The following is a 7,997-nucleotide window of genomic DNA, read 5'->3' as shown; positions in this document are numbered from 1 at the left end:
AACACCGCTCTGTATGTGTTTGCCTTTTGCGTCCACCGTTTCAAAATAAAATGATCTGGAATCTCTTCGATGTCATAACGCTGAAAAAAGCTTTAAAATGTGAGCACAAAGTAATCCTTGAACTGAAAATTCTTACATTCACAAAGTCACCCTCCAAAGTTCCTCTATTAAAAGTCACTTTCCAAATTGAAGTTTGCTTAATGTCTCTTGTCTTCACCGTGATAAATTCTGTTCCATGTATGTCTATCTCTTCTCCAACAATTCTATACTTCATCTTAGCCTTTTCTAAATGTTTCTTGAATTTATTGAAAGCACTAATGGTATAAACTTTACCTGCATGCTTGAGGAGGAAAGCATCCTTAGCCACAATGCGAGAAGTATGTTCGGTATGCGGTAATCAGATTCCCTTTCATTCCTGGCTATCGATTCCAAAGACCTCTCATTACCATGGACAAATTCCATAAGTGTAGTCGTCGAACTAACGAATTGATCATAATGAGAATTCATTGATTCACTTCACCCAGTCGTATGCATACCAGCAAAAAAAATGTCATTGTGATAAGTCGGAACCCAAGACGTACGATTTTTATATATTTTTGTCAACCAAGTATTTTCAGTCAAGTTATACTTCAACAAAGATAGTGCAGACCACCTGCTTTCAAAATCAACAATCCTATATGACTTCCAAATAATATATGTAAGCTCACGAACACAAAGCATCGAGCCTATGGTAAACAAATGACAACTTCTCTGAAAATTTCTGCATAATGTGCCAAAGACAAAATCGATGTCGAATAGTAGGAAAACTCTTCTAACTGCTGCAGTCATCGCTAAATCTTGGTCGATAAAGTATTGAAGTTGGTGGGCGACCACCCATAGCTGCAAGCCATGTCAAAACAACCACACAAATGTCTCTTCTGTCTCATCAAGTAGCAGGGCACAACCAAATTGAATGGACTGCATGTGGTGGTTGACTCCAGTAAAAGAGGCAAACGGCATACCGTAAACATTAGTTCTATATGTTGTATCAAAAGATACGACATCCCCAAAGTACTCATATTGGACACGGGACCTTCCATCAACCCAAAAGAAATTTACTACTACACCTTTTGTATCTAATTGAACGGCATAGTAGAACTGAGGATTTTCAGCACTCTTCTGCCTAAAATAGTGAAGCACGGCTGTTGCATCATTATCTTTAGGCATTTTTCTCGTCAAACTATAATGGTGGTTCCAACAATGCTTTCTCCGAAACCCAATCTCATCCCCATGGAAAACGTCGCCACTTTCCCTACGGGTATACGTTGTCATGAAAACCCTCATCAAACTCTTTGCGGCTTCCGGGCATATTTTTGTTACCTTTCATATATTGTCTCTTTGATGGAGTGACGAAACCATGGCTATGGCGATTTTCAGCCAAACTCACATCATATATATCTTCAAGTTTTCTTTTTATAACTCGCATTCTAGCTTGACAACCACATCTAATAGTCGAAGTACTTCTCGAAGCTACACCTTCAATTTCTTCTTTCTTGTTATGGACCCCCCTCATTGAGCAAACAATAGACAACTAGAAGGCAATTCCACACCCGTTTGTTTTTTATCTGTAGTCCGAACACGAATCTCAAATCCCTCCTGTTTACCAAACTCTCTGTAGTAAGTCTTTGCTTCATCAACACTATTAAATTTCATACCTAAGTGTGGAGCAACTAATTTATTAACGTCATTACTTTGAGAATCAGTACAACAAGAAGAAGTGCCAACAAAAGCTCTAACATTTTCTTCCATTTCTAGCAAAAAAAGAAACAGAGAAAATATCAAATGACGCAAAATAGATATTAATGACTCCCATATATTAAATTGACAATTTTAACGTCTATTCTAATTAGCAAAAAACGATTATGGTATAAAAGAGGGCTATAGAGCAATTCTTCGAGAACAAACAACTAAGAATTCTAATTCGAAAAGAAAGCACTTAAGTTCAAAAGGACAATATCAAAGCAAAGAATATTAACTTCTTACAAATCGGAAAAACCAAAAGAACGATAAAATAAGATTAACTTACCTTGGTTTACAGAGATGGCTAATTCCAAAAAAATAGTATAGTGATTTTTTGTGAAAAAGAAAGATAATGGGCTCCAATTGAATAGTCGGGTGATATTTTGTGAAGAAGAAACCGGCGTGGGTTTATCTGTAGAGAGTGAGTGAGGAAGAGAGAGGAAGAAGAAGTCTCAGAGTGTTTTGTTGGGTTTTTTGTTTTTTTATGAATAGAAAATCAAAATGACCATTATACCCACCCTGAATTCTTTGTTTGATAAGGAATAGTTCTTGGACGTTGGATGGGTTGTGATCAAACGGACGGATTTTGTCAAGATAAGTCATCAATTGGAGTCAGCCAAGGTAGCCAGCTCTATATATATATATATATTTATATATAACCCTTTTCTAATTTTTTTTTTTAGAAATGAATCAATCCATCATCACTCTCCACCATACTCGAGGACAATCTCAGTGGTAGAAAACAAATATTATATATCAATCTGGTCTAACACCTCAAATCTCGATGAATATCGAAAGTCGATTAAATTAGGGTTCTCAACAAACAAAACATAGTCGAAGATTAATGGTTCCCGAAACAAACAAAACATTCTTCAAAATTACTCACATCCATTTGGGAATTAATGACATTCGAAAAAAGTTAAGAGGCAGGGACAAAGAGAGCTTGTAATTTGTTAACTTCTCCTCAAAAGGTATGTGCTTACCCTAATTTAACATTGCTACCTTGATTTAACAATGTTTACTATAATTTCATCCATTTTTAATGACAAAAATTTGGGGGTTTGTTGTCTAATTAACAAAGGGTACCCATTAACAAATTGGGTAAAATTATTTAGTCAATTGATGTTTATTGCTTACTAATTAGCGTGGTGTTTGTGGTTCAATTGCTATGTAGGCATGAGTCAACTTGGTTACAAGGTCATTAGGGCACATTATGGTGGTAAATGGGTTATTAATCGTATTAATGGATTAAGATTATTTCATTACGTTGGAGGTAATGTGGTGAATTGGTTCAAAAAAATTCCAGAAAAATTACATGACAAAGGGGAAACTATTAGGTTGGATACAAGAGGTTATTCCCTCCTCCTCCGATGAAAAAGTTGTGATTTATTCCTTGGTGAGTGGTGATAGGGTTATATACTAAAAGCATTACTTTTGTATTAACTCTAATTCTTTATATTTTGAATGAGAATCATATGGGCAAATATTATGCATATTATATATGTTATTAGTTATATGCATGCGTCTAATACTTTATGTTGTAGATGATATGGTGTGTGGTGACACATAGAAGATCATATCATCAGTACCTTATAAAGTATAAGTAAACGTTCACAACCTAGATAGATTTGGATAAACCATTGGTACAGTTGTAGTATAATCTGGTATTAGTCTATCTTGACTATAAGATTGCACTAGTACACTTTGTGTGTATTGAACAGGACCAAGTGAGGTTGTTTCTCTTTATACTGACTATATAAGAGAACAAACACCTCTGTTATTATAGATGTTTGTCCTCTTAATCCGGATATAATAACGGGCACTTACGTGCATTGTACATTGCTTTAAATCATCAATGAGTGAGATTCATTTGTGAATCAACAAACTCAATGGATTGGGTAATGACATTGTATGTAAGGTGTGTTGTTGATTATAGAAGGAATCCATGACCCACAGGAAGTCGGGCTGATGATGTCTCTTTGAGGAGCTCATAAGGATTGTCATGTAAACCCTGCAGGTGGATTTAATCTGACATGAAAATGAGGTTGAGTGGTACTACTCAAGGACATAAGAAGTTGATTAATGTAGTTGTTAGTAACTTGACTTAATCAACGGGCATTCGATATCTTAAACAAGGGAAGATCAACAAGCATATAATATGGCGCCCATAAACGTAACACGTAATTTAGGATTAGGGCGGTAGTACAACAATGGCCTTTAGTGGAATAAGCCATTTGCATTGTTGACGGACTTGGGCCGTGTGTTCTGGGAGAACATGGGAAGCCCAAGCCCGTCAAGAGGCCTAACCCTAATTTCTCCTCATGGTCCCTTGTTGTAGCCTATAAATAGAAACCCTTCTCTCGGCGCCATTTTACTATTCATTTATTTAGAAAAAAAGGCAAGGAAAGAGAGAAAGAAAGGGTTAGTAAATTTTTGCCCACACAACATCCATTCCATTGATAGGAATACAACAGAAGATCAAGAGGTTGATTCGGATTTATAGAGCTTGGATTCTCATAGATAAGAAACCGATCTAAAGGTATGATTTTCTATCCAAAATTGTGAGAACCCCTTATTCCGCTGCGCGTGGGTTTTCGTGGTTTGTAATCATTCGTTGTAACCATAACGGTTCTTACAAGTTGATCAAAGTTACTCTTAGAGACTGATGCTAGGGTGATGAACTTTTGGACTAAGTCAAATCCAGACAAAAATGGACATGTGCATATTTATGTGGATTTACAAGACCTCATTGGGGTCATGCCTCCCCCACCTACGACACAGACCATTAACCCAATCATGATTCCCCCATTTACAACACAGACCAATAACCCAGTCATACCTTTCCCACCTACAACAGACCAGTAACCCAGTCATACCTTCCCCACTTACAACACATACCAACCAATAACCCAGTTATACCTTCCCCACCTACAACACAAACCAATAAAAAATGCACACAACAATGTAAGGTGAACCCCACTAACCCAACAGCTAAGAGGAAGAATCTACCATTGAAGAGAAACACAGTTGGTTTACAAATCATTGATGAAGAATGTGTTGATATAGAGATTGATGGGACTATTGAGAATGCCAATGGTCTTGAAGTTGTTGAAGGTATGATTGTGTTTGTATTTGATTATGTTATAAATTTATGGGTATGTCTGTTTCATTGATATGTGTTTCTTATGCATAGATACTAGGGTCAGAGTAGATATTGATCATGTGGAGCCTGAAGAAGGCTATCACAGTAATCTTTCAGATAGTGAATATGATGAGGAAAAGTTAAATGAATAACAAGGCATAGAAATTGAAGAAGAGGATGAGGCTGATGTTAAGGTTGAGGATGAGTTAGAAGATGCAGATGAGGTTTATGAACAAGAGGAAGAGATTCAGAAGTATGTTGTAGGTTTAAATATTAAGGAGTTTGTTAGGAATAATTCTACATGTCATCCAAAAGAGAGGGTTGAGGAAACTAATGTGGGTAAGAGGTTAAAACTTGTGCTTGGTCAGGAATGGGCTACAAAAGAGGAAGCCAGACAATATATAAGGACTTATGGTATTCAAAATAGGTTTGTGATATCATGGGATTACAATGACAATAGGAGGTTGAGATTAACTTGTGACACAGAGCATTCACAAAGCAAGAAAGAAAATAGATAGAGGAAAAGGAAAAGGAAGAAACAAGGGCAAAAGAAACAAAAGATACAAAAGAAAGGGAAGAAATGCAAATCCAAATGCAAATGGTTTTGCAATCTGACTAGGTTAAATGATCAACACACTTTCAAGCTCAAGACTGCAAACTTTGAGCACACCTGTAACCCATAAAACAATCATAGAAATCTTATGGCTAATGCTAATTGGATTTCTGGCCAGATTGATGAACAAATGAGGTTGCATCACAAGTCATACAGACCTAGGGATATCATTAAGATCATATGGAAGGATTTCACAGTTAATATCAAGTATTGGCAGGCTTGGCATGCCAAAGATATAACTTTGGATAAGATTCATGGCAATTATGAATACTTTTACAATAGACTGCCTGAGATGTGTAAGCAGTTGCTAATAGCTAACCCTGGTAGTAGTTTCAAGTGTGCAAGGGATGATGCTACAAAGAAGTTCACTGGGTTATGTGTGGCCTTTAATGCTAGTTTGAGAGGGTTTGTAAGAATTTGTAGGCCCATCATTGGATTGGATGGGTGTTTCTTAAAAGGTAAATATGGTGGGATTTGTTTGTCAATTGTAAGCATTACAACAGAAAAGTCTTTTAAAGTCACTCTATAAGTGATGTTAAAATTGTACCAGGTCACTTTTAGAAGCGATGTAAATGGTGGCGACATGAAAAGTATGACTTTTTGACATCATTTTTTAAGTGATAATAGGAAGTGATGTTATAGGGGTTCCACATCACTTTTTAAATGATGCCAAATATATTTTATGTCACTATAAAAGTGATGTCAAATATATCATAAATCATTTTAAAAGTGATGTCATACAACACCTTTATTATATCACTTCAAAATTGATGTCAAATATCTATTTCCATCACATTTTAAGTGATGTCCAGTTTTCAAATTTTCAAAAAAAATCAATTTCATTTCTATGCCACATTTGCACATAATATGATTTTCTTATCACCTTTGCCAGCACATAATATCATATTCCGATAAACATTTCAATTTCTTTAAAAAACAAGCGTCTTACATTTCAATTTTAATCACCGAAACAAGTCAATATATATATATCTAACAAGCTAGTTATTAATTACAAACAACTTAAGATTGCACATGCCCAACAAAGAAGTTGCTTCTCAACACATAGTTTCTTTGACAAGGTGAAAGACACCATATTTGAGAGAAGTATCATAATAATATCTATCCTTCAAGTCAGCATTCTTCCTTGCACGCAACTTCTATTGCAACGGAAAACTTCAAAGTATCACAAACAATTGTTTTGAACTTCTAGCTACCTAAAATTTTAAACAAGTTCAATTCATTAAAACCATACCAATAGCCAACAACCTGAAAGAAATCACAATCAATTTTAATAACTAATAATACAACTACAATATAAACATATTTTTTTAGCATTGGATAATTTCTAAAAAGAAACAAATGTCTAAGTGTTGATAGGATCAAATAGTAAAACCTTGTATATTCATATCCCATTACAACACAAGTGGGCGTCCGTATGGATGACCATGGAACTTGGACCATGAAAGGAATAAAGGCATAAATTTTAATAAATGACCACATATGAGCAGAGTATTACATGAAACAATATCAGCATATAACATGGGCAAGACCCGCGATATGTTAAACCAATACTTAATAGTACATACTTAGAGAAAATGACAACATGCTCGCTTAATCACACACGAAATAAGTATCAATATTAGGCAGAAGTTAGATAACTTGGATATACAAAATACGTATGTCCAACTTACTTGTTCAGTTTCAACTGAATCTGTACAATTTAAACTTTGGGAGAAGATGACAAGTCTCTAACCTGCAAGGCAAGGATATATATATATCTAATCTATAACTAAAATATAAAACAACCACTAAACATCACATTCAAAAAAAAATCGGCATAGTCTACTCTATATTTTCAATATTTCATAAATATAAAACATGTTATAACCTGAAAATCAAATAAGAATACATCCAAACCTTATATAAAACCTCATACCTTAGTCGTGTCTTTTTTCCTTCTCCAACTCTAAGGTTAAGGTTTATCAAAACAGTAACAAGGGAATAGAATTGCTAATTACATGGTAATAATCAATCACAAACAATTCTTGAGCAAATATATAACCATATCCAAAGTCTCAAATAAATATATATAATAAGCACCAACATTCATCACCAAATATAAAATCGATTAAATAACGAACCATTCCACATTCCACTAATTTTCAATAAAAATATTTGTACAACCCAACAATCATCTCACACTAACACCGGGAATCTACTATCCATACAAGTTCATACGATTATTCACATTAATTGAATCCAAACCAACATATAAATATACGTACGTGAATACCAAACTTCACACAATTCAACTCTCACAAACCAAACCCACGTAATTTCATATTCAATAATAAATCTTAAAACTTCAAATTTAGAAATCCAACATCAAATTTTACCGTGAAACTACAAGTCCCCAATAAATTTTAAAAATAATCCATCGTATAGTGCTACAAAACTAGTACA

General features: G+C 34.8%; 1 pseudogene; it reads right to left on the bottom strand.

Annotated features, from left to right (window-relative positions):
• Positions 1 to 891: 891 nt before the first annotated feature.
• On the bottom strand, positions 892 to 1,206 carry LOC147488494 (protein FAR1-RELATED SEQUENCE 3 pseudogene; annotated as a pseudogene).
• Between the last annotated feature and the right edge of the window lie 6,791 nt (positions 1,207 to 7,997).

The sequence above is a fragment of the Coptis chinensis genome, chromosome 7 (genome assembly GCF_015680905.1).
Source record: "Coptis chinensis isolate HL-2020 chromosome 7, ASM1568090v1, whole genome shotgun sequence".
Classification (NCBI taxonomy): Eukaryota; Viridiplantae; Streptophyta; class Magnoliopsida; order Ranunculales; family Ranunculaceae; genus Coptis; species Coptis chinensis.
This window is presented reverse-complemented; position numbering and strand designations above follow the sequence as displayed.